Consider the following 20,168-nt stretch of genomic DNA (forward strand, 5'->3'; position numbering starts at 1 on the left):
ATGCTGAACATTTGTATGAGAATGATATTCATATTGGAAAGTTACTAAATATTGTCGAATAATAAGCATCCTAAGCATTTTTATGAATGATTAATAGAAGTGTGTGTATTGAGCAGTCATGTAGGTGATTGAGAATCACAACAAATTATAAAATTAACATATTTTCTATCTCTCGCATCAAATATTAGGAATGAAATAAAAAATTTTTTAAATATATTGAAATATATATTTAATAATTATAATTAAATTTACTGATTGTTATTAAATTTCTATGAGAGTTCCAGGGTTAATTTATATGCAAATTGATTTCATGAAGAAAATAATTTTTTTTCAAGAAACAGTACTACTTTTTCAATTGTTTGGTCATTTTTGTTAATAAACGATAACAATTCAGAGTTTCTGAAACATTTTTTTAGAGAGATATTACTATTTACGCGTCTACCATCTGATTTAGGAGGAAAACTCATTTGTTTCCATGAGAAAATGTTTACTGTTTTCATTTTCTCATCATATTTGTTGGAGAATAAGAACAGCCGAATGTATGAAAAATCATTGACTACTCATCTTACCCTACTTTTGAAGACTAATTTCTCGTCTTGCAATGATTATTTTACAAATTTACGAGATTTACACAAATATACACAAATATATGTATCTAACCAAACATTCAATCCCAAGCATTCATTATTTCGAAGAGGTCCGTACGCGCTTATGGCGTTCTCCGGAATCATCAAACCCTGAGAAGAAAGGTCTGTAATTCGAGAAACGCCGTAACTGCATTTATTTTGAGCTGCAAAATTCTTTTGCCGCGAACAGCGTTTTCTCAAATCACGGCAGACCTATTTTTGAGGTCCATGATTTGAAGAGAGCCGTAATTGCCCCTTATGGCGTTTTCTGAATTTCAGCATCCTAATCAACACCGTCAACTACATTTTAGATAATTAATTAACTTTTTGAACCATTTTTTTTGCAAAAATGAAAAGTTTCTATGCAACTTAGTCAAGAACAACAAAAAAACGGAGAAAATGATTTACGGCAGTATTAAGCTAGCACCTCCAAAATCGAAATTCCCAAATTTCATTCCATCAGAATTTTTTGCCTTTTTTTGCTGTATTGCCGATCTTTGGGCTCCAATACTTTGCATGAAAATTCAAATGTCGAGTGGTGGTGCTGACTTGAATCAAGCCAGCTCGTTCACTATATGAAAATTAAAAAAAAAATAAACACGTCAAAATATTGGGATTTTTTGTGGCCCTTGAACGCGCCAAAAGTCATTTCCAAAACCCATCCCTACCAAAAGTAAAAGTGCTCCCTATGTAAAAACTAAAACTCGGAAAAAACCAAGAACACCAAAATTGTTGGCTTACTTTGGTCTTCCGAATGCACGAAAGAAAATTTGAAAGCCACCCCTTGTTAAAAAAAACACACTGCTGTCAAAAATAAAATCTGCTAAACAAAAAATGTATAAGAATTTTGGGCTTCTTTTGGTCGCTCGAATGCACCACACACAAATTTTTAAGAAGACTCCTGAGTAAAAAGATGACCCCCCGAGTAAAAACTAAAGTCGGGGGAAAAAAATATAAAGTAGTGCTGGGCCCTTCTTGAGCTCTCGAATGCTTGAGATTCCTTTTGCCGAAGCCACCTCTACATCTGAAAAATCAAACACCTATCTATAAACAAGAATTTTAATATTCATGGCCCCCAAAGATACAGGCAGTGTACCGAGTGGTTGGTGTTTAGCATCAAGAGCTAGAGCTCATAATCAAAAGATCTTCTTTTTAAAAGTATCATATGCGTGATAATCAGGGGTTATTTTTGAACGCAAGTGTGTAGAGTCCAAAAATAAGTGTTGGAATTTTTGAAAGGCTTAAAAATCTGAGAATCTATTCACACTATAAAATTTTTAAACAGATTGTTTTTTTTTTTTAGAAAATCATTTTAGAAAATCATTCCGGCGGTCCGATGTCAGATTAGGCCCAGATCTTGTGACGCCTAAACCATCCAGTTATGACAATCTAGTCCAACCAAGATCTGGAGTTGGTCAGCAATCCATAACATACAAATTTCTAAGTGCCAACCATCCTTGGTGTTTTTTAACATTTTCAACAAATTGCCATTATAAAATCATACCAAATAAGAAATTTAAACTTTTAAAAATATATATTTTCATTATCACCTTGACAGTCTAGTCTGATTCAGATATGGGCCTGGTCAGCAATCCATAACATAAAAATGGTTTTTAACATTTACGAAAAATTGCCAGGATGTCAAAAAGTATAAATAATAAGAAATTAACACTTTTCAAAATGATTTTTTTTCTCTTATCTTCTTGGCAGTTGTTACGTCATGAAGACCGTAAAATACTCCCTCTTTAATTACTTTCCTCGTTTTAGTTGAGATTGAAGATCTCGCACAGGGAAGAGGAAAGTGTAGGCAATAATAATATGTGAAAGTAATTTATTGTAAATAATTGAAAAATAGAATTTATACGAAGCACGAAGATGACGGAAGACGAGTTTAGTCCTTGGCCAGTACCTTAAAATAAAAGGATCAAATTTATTGTAGGCCAAGGAGTTTAAACAAAAGGAATTTTAGAGCTGACTATAAACATTGCTTACCAGTAATATATTATAATTGACGATTACTAAAGTTCCAGGTTGCTGGAACTGCTAATATGACCTCTGCGTAGTGGCAGAGAGTTAGGGGGTGTAAATTAGGCTGGATGTTCCAAAAGTGGGTTGATTCTTGGTTGTTCTTAACTTTGGGTGTAGGAGTAATCCAAAGGGAGAAATTCGAGACTCGGGTTTCCCAGTGCGCAACATTGTCACAAGGGTACAAACACCAATTCACGACGAATTCCGGTTTGAGACACTGGACTAGACGGCTTGAGTCCGAGAAAATCGTAGAAATAGAGAAGAACTAATAACTGGCCCATGCTGGTACTTTCGGTTTTTATAGGGCCTAATGCACGTCTTTGCATGCTCGGACGTCGCTGTTTACGCATACGTCACGAATATATATAGATATACTATACGGCTTACAATGTGTTCAGTATATCTATATCTGCGTTCTCCAGTCTCCAACGTGCTGAGTATATCCATTTTCTATATGCTACTATTTACAATGTTCTGACTATATCTATTCTCGTCAGCTTAAAACTTGTTGATACAACATTTGCTCTATATTTATTAAGACTTTATTATTATAATCATGCAAATATATAAATATATAAATAAATATATTAAAATATATATACGTCACGGGACGTGACACAGTCTAGTGCAGCCCAGATCGGGGACTAGTCCGTAATCGATACTATAACAATTTCTAAGTGTCAATCAGTCAAAATCTTGCAACTCTTTTCGAAACGCTGTCATCGTGCTCAAAATTATACAAAATAAGAAATTAACACTATTAAAAATCAATTTCTTTTGTCTTATTTTCTTGACAATCTTGTCTGGCCCAGATCTGGGACTGGTCAGCAATCCATAAAATAACAATTTCTAAGTGTCAATCACCTAAGTTTTTTTCACCATTTTCGAAAGACTGTCAGAGTGTTTAAAATTAAACATGGTGGATACGCTGAGGCTTACTAGAATGGATGCAGCCCTGCGTACACTCCCATAAGAATAGCATCAACGTGTAAGACGCGTTACATACTTTTTGGTAAGCCCTAGCGTGTCCACCACGTAGAAAAGTAGAAATTAAGACTATTGAAATTTTTTTGTCAGTTATTGTTTTGACAGTTTAGTCTGGCCCATGTCTGGGACTGGTCCGCCATCCATACCATAAAAATTTCTGATTGTCAAGCAGCCGAATTTTTTTCACTATTTTTGAAAAACTGTCAAGTTGTCTAAAATCATACAAAATAAGAAATTAAACATTATTAAAAATGAATTTTTTCTTGTAAATTATATCTCACCCTATTTTGAATCGTTGTAAACTAGATTGAAACACCTAAAAACTAAAAACTTACACGAAGAAAAATTAGTGGAAATAGGCGTAAAAAATTGTTGAATAAAATTATAAAAAAATTTTTAAGAACATATTTTAAACAAATTAAAAAAAAATGTTTGCGAGAAATTATGTTAAAAAAATTTGGGATAAAAATTCCTTAGAAAAATTTTTTGAAAAAAATTTTTTTACACAAAAATATGTATAAAAATGATATTAAATCTTATGCTACGAAACCCAAAAACTGTTGATTGACTCATATTTATATTTCCATTCACACTTAATTGATTTGACATATGTATGATGTATAATAATAAAAAATAATTAATGAGGTAATAGAGCGAATAAAAGGTTTTTTAAAACTTTTTGAGTTGTAGCTTATGCGGGTTGTTTTTTCATTGACTTTCAGTTCTGTGATTATAGAGTAATGGTTAAGGTTCCCGACGTCTAGGCAATAGATTTAGGTGTAGATAAAGGTTCGAAACCCTGTAACGTTAGAAATTTTATTAGTATTATAATGTTTAAAAATGTAATATATGTATTTATTCTAAGCAGAAACAATTAACATTGATAGAAAAACTACTTGCAATCAATTATTATTTACTTTTTTGAATGCCTTTTTTGTTATATCTTTAGAGTAGACCAATAGTGGGTGTTAAAAATACATTAAAAGTTTGAAGTTTATACTTTTGTAATTATACTGGTGTGAATTACCGTGCCAGTACCACAAGCCAGTACTGCGGAGCCTTACAAATAAGTACTGGCGCTCCGGTAATCTGTACTGGGCCAGTACTGTACCAGTGGTGTACTTTCGCCTGGGACGAACGGTTGAATAGCGGCTGGCTAGATCGTCTAGCCTCAAACTTTGCAAAAGTGTTACAGGTCTGGCCAGCCCCACACTAGAACGTCGGATCTGCGCCAAAATAGATTCTAGACCGTCTATTCTGGGGCTTGCCAACGCCAAAGGATTTGTCCACTAGGGTAGAGTCTCTGATTTTTGGGCCCTTCAAAAATACTAGCACCGATTTTTGGACTTCACCCCTTTACGTTCAAAAATAACCCCCGGTTACAACGACGATACAATTTTGTCGAAAAATCATATTTTTCAACAGTTTGCGGTATAAATATAGTCTCTGATTTTTGGGCTACTGAAAATTACCAACACCGATTATTGGGTTCTCGCCCTTAACGTTAAAAACAACCCCTAGTTACCACGAAAATATGACTTCGTCAATAGAAATCATCTTTTTCAGAATTTTACAGTGTAAATACAGTCTCTTAATTTTTATGCTCTTAAAAAATACCAACTTTCATTTTTGGGCTCCAACCTCTAACGTTGAAAAACAACCCCTTGTCAACACGTAGATAAGAGTTTGTCAAAAACAAATCATTTTCAGAAGTGTATGGTGTTAATAGGATCACTGATTGTTGGGCTGCTAGAAAATACTAACACCGATTTTTAGGAACTCCCTTTTAACGTTAAAAACAACCCCTAGTTACCACGCGAATATTACTTTGTCAGAATTTTACAGTGTAGCTAGAGTTTCTGATTTTAGTGCGCTTCAAAAATACCAACACCGATTTTAGGGCTCCACCTCTTTAAATTCAAAAATAAGCCTCGGTTACCCAGCAGATAAGATGTTGTAAAAAATATTCTTTTCCGAATTTTACAGTGCACTGTAAGAAAGTTTGAATGATATTTACATGTAGCTAGTAATTAGACGTGCATTGTAGTTTCAAATGACAATATGTAATCTTATTAATTTACGATACTACAGTCACGTTACAATGTGAAATTGAAACGGAGGTTGTTCAATTTGAAGTCGACTGTAAAATTGCTACGTTCGATGATGGAAGTTATTCGATCATTGTGAAACATAGTAAGTTTACGCAAGGTGATAAACGATTTTGGCCAACTTGGAAACTTATAAAAGGTCACCATGTGAAGATGTTATTATATATAATATACTACTATATATACAGGGTTATCAAAAAGTATCGGACTCCCCCCCCTCCTCGCCTCATATTATCGAAAATATGCGTTTTCAAGAAAAATGTTTGAGACAAAAGTATCAGGGCTTTGGACTAGAATCGGAATAGTGACCTTGAAGCTGACCTTGGTGATTACCTTGAACGTTATTTCAAAGTCAACCTTTATTTTTCAAATGGAAACCCCTTTTTTTGACACCGCCAATCAAAAGAACGGAAAATTTTACGTTCAGATATCCATCAAGATGATGTGACACGATGACCTTCGGGGTCATTCCAGGGTCGCGTAAACTCAAACAAGGTCTATATGTCTGATCTGCGAAAAGATGCGTTTTGGAGATAAATGTTTCAGACAAAAGTTTCAGGGTTTTGGACGAGTATCTGAATGGTGACCTTAAAGCTGACCTTCAAGGTGATTTAAAGGTCATCTTTTATTTCTCAAATGTCTGTGGTCTGATGAGACTATCTCGTCTTAGCTGGCCGAATCCACATACGACCTTTTTTTTTGTGAATTGACAAGACCTTCAATGGAGTTCGCCTTTACGGACCGGATCGACATAGGGGTTTTTTATGGACTGATGAGACTGAAGATCCCGCCTCAGTCGACCGGATCTAGATACAATGTTTAACCATTTTTCTTAAATGCATATTTTAGCTGATCAGCCGTCTAGACCTTGTTTGAGTTTACGCGACCCTATAATGGCCCTGAAGGTCACCGCATTACATGATGTTGATGCATATCTGAACGTATAATTTCCATTCTTTCGATTGGTAGTGTCAAAATAGGGGTTTACATTTTTAAAAAAAGTTGACCTTGAAATAATCTTGAATACCATAATAACCATAAATACCACCATTCATATACTCGTCCAAATCCCTAAAACTTTTGTCTAAAACATTTCTCTCGAAAATAATTATTTTCACTGATCAGCCGTCCAGACCTTGTTTGAGTTTATACGACCCTGGAATTACCTTGAAGGTCATCGGGTCACATGGCATTGATCCATATCTGAATGTGAAATTTCGGGTTATTTCGATTAGCGGTGTCAAAAATAGGGGTTCCTATTTGAAAAATAAAAGTTGATCTTGAAATGACCTTGCAGAGACCGGACCTCAAAATATAATTTTGACTGTATCTGTTAACTTACGAACCGTTCGTAATTTCACGGTCGACGACGGGAAATTTACGTCCTGCATGTTTTTCTTCGTGGCGGACGCAGGTTGAGAAGAAAAATATCTATTTTTACATAATTCTCCTTGTTTACTATGTGCCACACCGATCAAATAATTTCCATCGTAGTAGGATGTAAATTTACACAAACTTTTTTTATAGTGTGTAACTCGATTCTCTGATCATTGGGCTCCTCAAATACACTAACACTCTATTTTTGAGCTCCAGACCTTAAGGGGATTTATTAGAATGGCAATCGGGGTTCCATTTAAAATCGCAATTTTGAATATTTTTTCCTGTTTTTTTTTGCATGCGGCATCCAAATTTTGGTATATTTTGCTGACCAGCGCCGAGTTTTGGATGAAATGTTTATAGTTGGTTTAATAATAAAAAAGGAGAGAACAATAGAGAAAAATTTCAGTGACACACGCTGCATTCTCATCGACCCTTGTGAAACTCAAGAGGCAGGCACCCTGGGGCGCGTCGAGATGCTCGTAAGGCATGACCCTTTGATTGTTATGAGATGCAGGTGAACAAGATTCACGAAAAGCGGTTAATATATGCAGTAATAATAGAAATTTTAAATTGCACACGACAGTATAGCCAGATACGTCCGCGTCGTAGCGTTTCGAACTATGTGGAACGAACTATCCTTTCAGTGACAAGAGATTCATGCCGGTTACGAAACCTAACATTTGAAAGGATGACTGGATACAACTTCATCTAAACTGCTCATTACAAAGTGTTATTAATTTTGAATAATAAGCTCTACTAAATGAATCAAAGGTTTTGCTAGTTAAAAATGAGCCAGAAATCAGTCTTATAAAAAGCAGAATTACTTAGATCAAGCATTTTTTCAATATTATCAATTATCATTGCAATTTTACACATATGCCTTCTACCTTGTTTCTTTACGAATCGAGGTATACCACATAAGTTATAATAATCAACAATTTTTTTACATAAAATAGTCGGAATAAGTGGAAATAAAGTTTGAAATGTTGAAAATGCTCTGCTTGAATTTTAAATAGCGAAACAGCTTAGAATTTATTTGACACTTCACACCAAGTTTTTCACACCAAGCGGAAAAGGAGCGAGTTTTACCCGTAAAATCTCTGAAAACCCCTCCACTTAAAAATATAACAGAGCCCGTGGCCGAATGAGAACGCATAACTCGTTCTCGAGCCTCCAGAAATATAGATAGCATCGCTAATAAACCTCAAAATGTATCACAACTTTTCAAATCTATAATAAAATGCCGAACCTCCGTGGAACAAGACTCATTAAGCAAAGCGAAGACCCGAAAGCTGGCAGTACCTCGAAACGCTACCTTTGAACCAGCTAAGGCTAAGCCAAGTCGAAGGAGGGGGGGGGGAGACAACGAATAGAATACAAGGAACCTTTAAGCTGTAGCGAATTCACAGAATTCCGAACCACCTGTGTTCCGAAAATCATACAGTGTTCTCCCAGGACTGGAGCCTAAGGCTCTGTTCAAGAAAATTTAGATCCCCCTAAGAGTGCTCCCCCTAGCGCACCTCGGCCTAGCTATTGACTTAGTCTAATTAAAGATCCATATTTAGATGTATACATAGATGGAGCATGTACATATAATGATAGCGAACGCTCCAGGGCTGGAATAGGAGTTTGGTTTGGGCTTGATCGCCCCCTTAACATATCTCGTCCAGCAAATGGTCGACAAGCCAACAATGCGGCAGAACTAGAGGCTGCAACAGAAGCCTTACATCAAGCTTATAAAGCAGGAATTCAGAAATTGCGAATAAAGACCGATTCAAAATTCGTAATCAGATGTGCGACGGAATGGATTCTACGGTGGAAAACCAACGACTGGAAAACGTATGAAAATAAACCAGTCAAAAACCGGGAAAAATTCGAAAACCGAGACGCTGCCCAGAAACATCTGGATGTAACCTGGAATCACGTGCCCTCCCATCAAGGAATAGAAGGGAATGAGGCAGCTGATCGACTAGCTCGGGAGGGAGTAGACGAGGAACCCATTCTATCTATCCTTGCTCCAAGAGAAACGGAAGTCGATCCTGCATTACAGACCTGTGATGTGTACCCTACGATAAAAAATCTGCTCGCTCAAACGATCGATAGTGAAGAGAGTGAAATAGAAGAAGAAAATTAAGGGCAGGACTCAACACAAGAACAGTCCAACGCGTCTAGCCTAAGAAAAGAGTTGCAGAAATCTTTTTCTCAGTTTGAACAAACCTTAAGCGAGCTAGGAGTAAATGTGTGCGAAATTGGACATGACCAGCTAATCGTGGCTTGGATACAAAACTTCCTATAGAATTATGAGAAAAACGTGCGCATCGAACAAGTTCGAGGATCGTGGCTATCCTCTCAACGACCTACACTCCGGCCAACATGAATCCACATGACGCGATGTCGACTGCATTTGTGAAACCCAGGAATGGAGAAAAATCGACTGACGACTTGACTTTCCAAAACAAAAACCCAAAGATGCAGCCGCGATGGTTGCAACGGGAGAAAAATATCAAGGAATCGTCCCACGACCAAACAACAACGTACCATCCCTGGATCAAAGTAAACGCATCATATATTGATCCGCCAACATTAACAATACCTCATAAAAAAATAAATAGGGCAGACAAACCCATCGCTGTTGGCCCTCTCGGTCATTTTATTTCGGAGGATTGTGAGTCTGAAAATCCAATAGCAAGAATCCAAAAATAGGGCAAGTTTTGGCTACACCCCATGGTCAGCATATAACTTATTCAATTATCGTTCAACAGAGATACAATGATGAGGTTGACTAGGGCAAAGTGACCAAAGGATTGCAAAACTTATTTACAGCCTTAAAACGGAATAATCAATCTACTTGTAGGATGGCTAATTCAGGAGACCTATTAGGGTCACTCCCTCAGAATAAGATGGCAGAAGTAATGTCAAGGATTCGCGTCGAACATCCAATGTTAATAGCTTTATGTCATGGAATAATTGAGGTCCCATCGGGGGTCCTGCGATCCAAAATTATCGCAGAATATCACGGGAGTCCGATAGCTGGCCATGAAGGAATCGCCAAGACGTATAGACGAATTAGGGAAAGATATATCTGGCCTGAACTACGCAAAGATGTGTGCATGCGCGCACTCGGGAGCACATGCTTATAACAGACACTTTCGCTGAACCATTTTACAAAGTCTTCATGGACACCGTGGGAAAATTACCTACAATGCCAAGTGGGAACCGTCATATACTTACTATGAAAGATAACTTTAGTAAGTACTGTATGGCCGTTCCTATACCAGACCTAAAAACAACTACAATTGCTCACGCCGTAGCTACCACCTTATTTTCACAATATGGTGCCACTCGATACATCTTGGCAGACTGGGAAGGAAGCTTCGTGAGCAACCTGATGAGAAAGCTCGAAAAATTTTTTAAGGTAAAGCCTCTGACAACCTCTGGATATCGCCCTCAAACAAATGGATCGCTGGAGAGGAGTCACGTCGTCTTAAAATACTATGTCAAGCACTATGCAAACCACAATGACCACTGGGAACGATTAATCCCTTTTGCCATGTTTGCTTGTAATACCTCAGTGCATGAGGCCACAAATTTCACACCTTATGAGTTGGTGTTTGGCAGAATGGCCCGAATTCCAACTTCACTACCACAGGGAGAGGAGGTGGAGACCTATGGACTGTACTCACGAAACTTAATAGTTAGGTTAAAGGGAATACAAAAGTTAGCCGCTAAAAATCTAACGAAGGTTAAATTCGGATCTAAAGAAATATATGATCGAAATCTCGACCCGTAAACGCGAACTTAGGTGATCAGGTTTATGCATTCAATTACGTAAGGGAAGGGAAATTTGATAGTCGAGCCGCTGGCCCTTTTACCTTTGTATGGTTCACTGCTAACAACAATGTGACCCTGTAAACTTACGATGGAAAGCGATTCACTAACCATGCTGACAGGCTCTTCGTAACTTATTGCTGAGTTAGGGAGGGTATTTACGTCATGATTGGAGAAAAGCTGAAGTTGGAAATACACCATGCTAGATGATCATCCTCCGAAAGTCAACTACTAATTCAATGAACGATAGATGCTCTAAAGTTTTATGACGTCAGAATAACCCACAAAACAGTCTGAACGTGGATTCACTTGGAGACCTTAGGAGCCTGATTGTACTCCCACGTGGCTGAAATAACCGCACTAGTGAAGCGTCCTGCACAAAAGGATACATCTATATAATTAACCGGGACAGCGCTTATACAACTAGCCCCAGGATGTGTAATGAGAATGCGCGATATCACCCTACCCGCATCCCTGTCAACAAGAGGAACGTCGGAAATGATTTATGAACCGACACTGTCTCTGGACTTGGGACAACTGTCATCAGTAATATCACAATATCAAAACCAAAGCTTCGAAGGATTCCAGATCGCTAAAGCTCCATCTTATAAGGATAAAGACTTCAATGAGAATGAGCAGACTCTGGACCAATTGGAGAATCAGTTGTACAAGGCCAATATGCAAAGACATACCAGGATGCATTATGATGTTTGAATTCGCGAGGCCTATGCTGGCATTGGACTGCTATCAGTTGGACTGATGATTGTCTGTTGTCACTCCAAATTACTGGCAATTATAAAAACTATAATAAGCTGTCTATAAACCAACACACCTTCTAGCTTCAATCCTAGGACAGATAAATCTGCGAACAGAATTTGTATACCCTTGACGAACATGAAGACCTCGGATCGCAACCAACAACAAGATCTGCATGTACTAAAAAGAACTACAAGTATACATGCTTCCTCTCAAACACCGGCTGTAACACCGAGAACATCCACAAACGTCATCAACAACGGAAATGGGAAAGACGCGGGAATAATCAATTAACCATCTGAGGGTGTAAAAATTCCTATCCAAAGATTGGAATTTTCACAACTAGAAGATCTGAAAGTCTAAAACTTGAAGAAATGTAAACCAACAGCTAAAAATGTACTCTCCGAATAGTAAAAACGCAAGAACAATAGATGCTCTAAATGAATAATTAAACCTTATCAGTGTATAAAATTAAATGAACATTTCTTGTTTCCTCGCTGCATGTAGCCAACGAGGACGTTAGCTGTAAAAATCCGGTGTTGTCTGTTACCCCCCCCCCCCGCATGGGTCAAATTTTTACTTAACAATCCTATGTGAAAATAATAATGAAGAAAGTATTCTCAGTCAAATAAAAAGAATGATGACACATGCAGATGAGGATTAGTAATCAGCACTGGCTAAAGAATTCGCTCAATTGCAATGGCAAGCACCATCGCATCCACGCCAACCGTTCTCACACATACATGTATACTTTGAGTGGCCGTGGCTATCCATACACCGAATCGCGCGCATGTATGCTGTCCCATCTCGATGTTGCCTCGCGTACTCCATCATCCCTAGCTATGGGAAAACTGAAATGCTCAATAAAAAGAGAAGGAATCAACTGATTTCCACTATTAAAAAAATTCAAAATATAATGAAGGACCGCCGTATCCACCCAAAGGTCAAGCGTAATAAATACCTCCCAATTTAAGTTAAAAGGCAAGACCTACAGTGTAATTCCTAATAATTCTGGTTCTAAATCATAAATTATTAAAAATTAATATCTGTAAATGAATAAAGAAATATTGTAGATAGAATTTCATAATTTAGCAGACTAATTTCCTGTCTTACGCCTGCTGTGAGACCATGATACAAAAATGAAAGCTATTGCAGAAAGATGGCATAAGGCGAGCCGATCATTTTCCTTCCTTTCGTATCACACCAATGTCTTCCTACAATCAAGAATTTCTGACTAAACAAAATATCCCACTCACTCCTCCGACAAGGCATGAATAAAGGAAATTAACGGCAAGTAATCCATTTTGGGGAACCCAGGAGTCAAACTAACAGTTAAAAATCCTTAAAGAAAGTAGGACGCGTAAACCCAACTCATTCTCAGATTTTCCTATTTAACGCCTGCAAGCATACCGCTAAAAGACGTTAAACTAGGAAAACTCTAGTCCTACAAGTGTTTAGATCAATCAGTAGATCTTTTTGATCCTTTAGGCAGAAATCGATGTGGGGCAATCCCACATGACCTCTCTCGATTTCTATCTTTTGGAGAAGATCTGAAATTCTTTCTTATTTTGGAACGGCGAGAACCAGAGTGAAAGATTCTCCCTCGAATCTCAAAACGAAGGAGAATCTGAACCCAGAGTTGGAATCCGACTTTATAAGGCAAAGGGAAATAGAGGTATTCTCGAGACTCAGAAAGTTCGAGACAAAGATAGGTTCAAAACCAACTGTTGCCTCTTCTCTATGAACTTAGATTTAACATGAAGCAAGGTTAAAGTAGGAGCCAGGTGCTTGTGAACAGTGTACCTAAGACTAGTGTTCTCTTGGAAAACGGAATCGTGAGTGTGCGTTTAATGATCTAAAGCACTATAATGGTGAATTGACATAGAACTTCCCTACTCAGTTCCTTATTTTTAGGTAGAACATAAGTATAAAATTATTCGAACCTACAAAGGACAATGGGTGAGCCTGTATCGTACCAAATGATTATGCCTATTACTGATAAGTGTGCCTTCAACGTTTACTATATTAAAGGTGTATAATGATTTATGTCATTCGTGAAATAAATTAAACCTCTGCAACTCTGCTTAAAATAGGTGTCCCAATGTTATTCTTCACACCCTCTCCCAAGTCAGTTTCCACATAACCTACAAAAAAAATTAGCATCCCCGGATAGGGATAATAAACAACGATCCCCACAAAAATAAAACACTTCAGCCTCTCTGGGGTCATAGTTTGGAATTTCCTCCGAAATCCGAATACCTACCATATGATTCTTGTGTAGTACGTTATTGAAGGACATTTTGTTTTCACTTTATCTTCTCAAGGTGTTTCTTAATGCAATCATGTAATAAAGGTTGGGTTCTAACACTTAAGCCGAATTCTAGGTTTGGTTGCCTGAAGTTCCTATGAGAGTTTTACACCCCATGACTACAGTAGTATACTGCCGCTTGGGCATGTGGATCATTTTATATTTATGGCAATACTTATTTTACTCATTTGAATCATTCGAGAGATTCACAAGTGAACAAGTAGTAAAAGTAGAGAAAATTAGAACATATTTTCACTAAAGGAAACTCGTAATATACTAATAAAGAAGTTCCTATTCACTCCCGACCACGGCGCCACATTCACTGGAATTAAGCCATAATAATCAAGACAATCTCAAAACGAAAAACCAGTGATTAAAACAGCCCTCCCCCACCAAGTCGTGAAAAAAGGAGGAGTTGGAGGCTGGAGATACATTTAATTCTCCTCCGAAAATTTTCGGAGGAGAATTTAATGTATGACGGGAATAATAATGAAATCTAATTGAACAAACTGCAACTTGGGGTGGGGGTCAGGGATTTTAAAAGTTTATAATTCTCGGTGTATGTAAAAATAAAAAATAAAAGTTATTGAAAGATTCGAAGTAAATTCAGTCTAGTCCGTCTTTAAATTAAGCGGTGCAATGGTTATATATCGACTGATTTACACTGAAGCCTACTAATGACAAACTATGTAGAACAACATTATAGTTTAGAGAATAACTGAAGACAAAAACTAATTTTTTCTCATCACTCCTAAAATTGGATCTAGTTTCTCTAAAATTATTGTTCCACTGCGTAGACAAAATGTACAGTAAAAATAATTTTTAAAAAAGTGTTCTAATAACATCAATTTTCAAGGTTATTCAGAGTAAGATTTATTCAAACAAAATTTTTAAGCATGTATGGTTTGAAACTTTTTAATCAAAATATTTTCACATCGTCAGTCAAAAGTTTATAGAGTGTTTGTAGCATGAGTTTTCCATTAAAAAAAAAGTTTTAATAGAGAATTAGGTTGTTGAATTTTGTCTAATGTGAGAAACATAACTGCTTATACAAACACAAATCCGGAGAATGATCCATTAAAACTAAGCATAATGTTTCGAAAAGTTGTTAAGAGTTCAACTTATTCTTATGAGGTTACATGATATCTATCTATACCTATATACCTATATATATATACCTTCATTAAATATTCTATGAGTATTAGCTTCTAAAAAATTCAAAGTCAATCGCCTATATATGGTATGTTACACTTACACAAAGGTATACGAGAGCAAAAGCGTCTATTCGATGTGGGTCAAAAGAAAAATTCAAATTTGTCTTAAAAATGTGTACGTGAAATGAGTAATTGAAGTAATATATAACATTAAACTTATTTAAGTAAACTCTCGTGCGAGAGTTATGGCTTGGTTCCAGTGAATGTGGCGCCGCCGTCGGGAGTGAATAGGAACTTTTTTATCAGTATATTACGAGCTAGGAACTTCAGGCGAGCAAAAGTAAGTACCATGAACGTCGTGAAAATACGTTACGTATCTTCACAACTTCCAACACCAATGATGCTAGTGATTTGAGCATTGAGTGATCAAGAATTTTACTCCGTATTAATCATATTCACGGAATAGAATTTTGTTAATATAATTGTCAATGTTCAGCGACCTGATAACTTAATGAAATTCACGATTTTATTTTTATTTTAAGGTTACTTAACTTGAGAAAGCCAACCTGAATCCCAAGGGGTTGGAGGAACTGGAAGGGACTAGGTCTTGCTATACATGACACAATGCTGTATTCTACATATCGAGGCTTCCTAACGATAGGATGCCAACGCGCGCGATCGACTAGATGATACTTAACCAAAAATAGAAACAATAAAAAACTAACCAAGAAGTAAGCACTAGAAAGTTTTAGATCGCGGAATTGAATAAGATGAAGCTAAAAGTTGGCCAAAACTAGAAGATGCTCGCTCGCTCCATCAAAACATTAAATTGCTATCTCGGGCGAGCGAAGCATGAAGGTGCCACTTCTCGCTTATAAACTGAACGCGAGAAGTGGCAACATTCATGCTTTGATCGCCCGAGATAGAACTTTCATGATTTGATTAAGCGAGTGAGCACCTTTTAGTTTTGGCCAACTTCTAGCCTTATCTTGCTCAATTACGCGAGCAAGACTTTCTAGCGCTAACTTCTCGGTTAGTTTTTTATTGTTTTTATTTGTGGTTAAGTACCGTCAAGTCGTGTCGCGTACGTTGGCACCCTACCGTTAGGACGCCTCGATATATATTTTATTTCAGTGACAATATTCTCTGATTTTCTCAATGTCTAATCTTTTTTCACGAGTGGAACTCCGGAATCTCACTGTTTCCCCCGTAAAACAGCAGGATATTGTTTCAAACAATTTCGGTGTCACTGGTTCAGCGCTTCACACGATAGGGGCCTGAACCTCCAGTCGTCTGGTACGCGAATGTCGTCGATCTGGACTTGGCATTGCTCGAGTCATAACATCCATTATTGTGTGCTGGTGGTTGTGTTCGAAATAATTGGAGCCTGGTTGCAATAAGCTGTGGATATAATATCTTTCGCTTGAAAGTGGGGTTGGCCCTTGGTCACTTGGATTCTTCTTAGAGCGACGCTATGCGTTGCCATAATGACGATTATGGGTCTCCCCACATATAAATGTGATGTATTATATCCTATTATATGTGCAGCCGGCATCTCATTTATTGTTGTGAGAGTAAAGTGAGTGTTTTGAAAGCTAATTTTGCAAAAATTAGCACCAAAGTCTTGAATGATAAGTGCCATAAAACGAAATTTTATTTGTGTAGCAATATCCCTCCACTATAAATAATCTCAATTCAAAATTTTTTTTGGAAACATAATGTATAGTTATATACTGAATATTCTCCTGACTGGTGTTCAGGGAAACATTTGCAATTTTTATTTGAGCTAAAATTTACAATAGAAATTTTCATTTGAACATTGTTGACATAAGAAAATATTTTTGAAAATAATTTTCTCTTTGAAAATGTTGTCACTCCAGTGAAATATTAATGTTATAGAAACTAGATTCAATTTTAGTATAAAGAAGGACAACATTAATTCAATGCATAAGTGTCCTCTTGATAATAGTTTATTCTCGAAAGAATTTTTCAGTTTTTGTGTGATCAATTTGGTGAGTTTTTCACATTCTTTTTCATTGGATAATTTTTGGAGAATGATATGGGTTAAAGCAGATAGATTTTGAATTTTTAAAGAAGAACTAAGTTGAAGCACTACCATATTATTTACATGTACAAAATAATGTTCGGTAATTTTGGTTGTAAACTGTGAAAGAAGTAAAAATTGTTATTTCATTCATTTTCTTAATATGTTTGCTTAAGATATTAGGGTTTGATATCAAGTGTCAAGCGGTTTCCTTTCATAAAGTTTTAAATCAATTATGTAGTAAAGTACGCGTTTAATCTTTTAGAATTCTTTTTAATAATAATCATATGTTTGTAAACTTTTTGAATAGTTCATTTGTCCTTTTGAAGTGATTAAAATTTTTACAACTAATAAAATTTTGAAAACTAGTAAAATTTTGAAATTCGACAAAAAAAAATTGAAAAATTTTGCTAAGTTCCTAGAGTACAAACCAAGACCTCAAAATAATTTAGACAATTATTGAGATCGTTAAAAATTTTAAAAATAGTAAAGTTGATTAAGTTTTTAAAAATCAGAAAAATTTTGAAAATTTTGAAATTAAAAGAAATTGAAAAATAGGAATCTTTTCAAAATTAGTTAAGTTAATAAAGTTTTTGAAAATTTATGAAATTCTTAAAATTGATAGATGGTAAAATTTTTAAAATTATTTTAGTTGATAAAGTTATTGAATATGAGTAAAATTTTGAAATAAAAAAAAATTGAAAATGGTAAAATTTTTAAAATTAGTAAAGTTGATCAAGTTTTTGAAAATTAGTAAAATTGCAAAATTTAAAGATATGAAAATTTTCAAGATTAGTGAAGTTGATAAAGTTTTTGAAAATTCGTGAAATTTTAAAAATTAACGAATGGTGAAATTTTGAAAATTACTTTAGTTGATAAAGTTGTTGAAAATTAATAAAATTTTGAAAATTGCTGAAGTTGATAAAGTTTTTGAAAATTAGTAAAATTTTGAAATTCAAACACTTTGGAAAATTTTGGTAATTTTCTAGGGTACATGTCAACCCCAACTCGGAATTCTTCAGAGTACATGTCATGGCACAACCCCACTCCAAATTTCCCATAGTACCTGTAATAGTGGATTTCCCAAGATTTTAAAGAAAGGTTTTTTTCATCGTACACATGCTTGATTATATATTAAATTTTTAAGTATGCCCTTTTCGGTAACAAGTACATCAATTTACCCTGTAAGTAACAGTTACACGGCCCCTTTTCACTTAAGAAGAGCAAACTTAGGTACTTTACAAAAAATTTAGAAACCTTTGTTAAAATTTTTGGAGAAGTGTCCCTGGAATATTTTATTATATTATATAACTATGTTATTTTTTTAAGATTTTTGTGACAGGCTTTTAAAGTCTTTTAACCAGAATTCTTTGGACTAGTGGGAGAACCCGGTTCTTCCGGTATGTGCCTTTGCCCCATATGGTGGGGATAGACAAAGGTCCAAGTATTTACAAAAGCGCGTGAGAGCTCTACATAGAATTCAGTCTAGTTTCAATCTTGAGACCAATCGCCAGAAAATGTCTGAGAACAAACCAACTCACGCTGCTACTGCTGATATCCAAGCCATTGCAGCCATGGATTCATGTGCAGCCCCAATGGATACAACAGTTGTACGTTTTGCAGTGAAACATCGCTTACCTGAGGTACCTGCTGGGAGATGGCACGCAAGCCTGTTAATGACCTACTAATGGCTTCAATGTACCCGCTGAATAACACTTGTACAAAGCAACTTTTGACGAACTTAAATTACAGCCTGATGGGAACCTCGAACCTGTCATAAAACTGGTCAACTCGACTTCGAAAGAAATCTCTCTCGACGCGACATCTTTGAATGCTTGTTAAATAGCATTTACTATATATCAGCCTTCTTTGAGACTAAATACGGGTACCTGAAACCTATGAAATTAAAGAAATTCAGCATTGTTTTCAGCACTCCCAATAGCAGCAAGGCAATCGTCTTTAATGTTCCTGAAGATAAAGAGGAAACCACCACTGGTTACGGTAAAAAATGGCCTAAAGAGTATAGACCAACTATAGCAATGCAGAAAACTACTTTTAAAGAATTAAAGCAAATTGTTGTTTGAGCCGATGAATGTTTACAACAAATGAAAAGGCAAGCTATGGATGTAGAAAAGTGTTTAAATCTTTTAATAGCTAAGACACATAAGTAAATTTGAGAGAGAAAGTTCATTTTCCTAGCGAAGTTGCTTATTCGTCAGGTTATTGCTGTTAAATTTGAATATTTCAGCGCGCAAATTACACAACAATTACCAAAATCATTTATTGATTTATACTTTCATTTAGTGTTTATTGTGAATTTTTAATTATATCTACTCGAACTTTACCACTTTTTATTGTTAAAGATGTATGAATGAAAATACACATTTTACAGAATAAATTTAACTGAAAATAAAAACTGCGATTTTCCTTGCTATGGCCTATCCCCATCGATAATTTTACGTAATATTATTTCATTTATGTAATTTATTTTTAATAGGATTAGGATAATGTATTTATTTTTTCTAATTATTAGCATAAAATAATCTTTATTTGCTATTTTTATAAATAATCAAATTTTATAATTAAAATTTTCGTACTGAAGGAGAGCTAATACTTCTGACATTCGCAGTAGTGATTTCTCTGTATTTTTTAAGTTATGTTAACTCTCATATTTATGATAATGACCTTCTACCCAAATTTCCAATAGCACATGTCGTGGCGAATTTCTCCCACAGCAAATTTTCCATAATATCTGTCATGGCTGATTTCCTCAACTTCAAATTATCCATAATATCTATCATGGTCGACCCCCTACTCCAAATTTTCTATAATATCTGTCATGGCGGACCCCCACTCCAAATTCCTCATAATAACTGTCATGACGGACACCCACTCCAAATTCTCCATAATAACTGTCATGGTGGACCCCCCCACTCTAAATTCTCCATA

The 20,168-nt window shown here is 35.9% G+C and overlaps 1 protein-coding gene across 6 annotated transcripts in view; it reads right to left on the reverse strand.

The window, feature by feature from the left end:
- LOC117173462 (allatostatins) overlaps positions 1 to 20,168 on the reverse strand; it is a 386,079-nt gene that overhangs the window by 55,133 nt on the left and 310,778 nt on the right. The gene's annotated exons all lie outside the window — the stretch shown is intronic.

Source organism: Belonocnema kinseyi, chromosome 5 (assembly GCF_010883055.1).
Source record: "Belonocnema kinseyi isolate 2016_QV_RU_SX_M_011 chromosome 5, B_treatae_v1, whole genome shotgun sequence".
Taxonomy (NCBI): Eukaryota; Metazoa; Arthropoda; class Insecta; order Hymenoptera; family Cynipidae; genus Belonocnema; species Belonocnema kinseyi.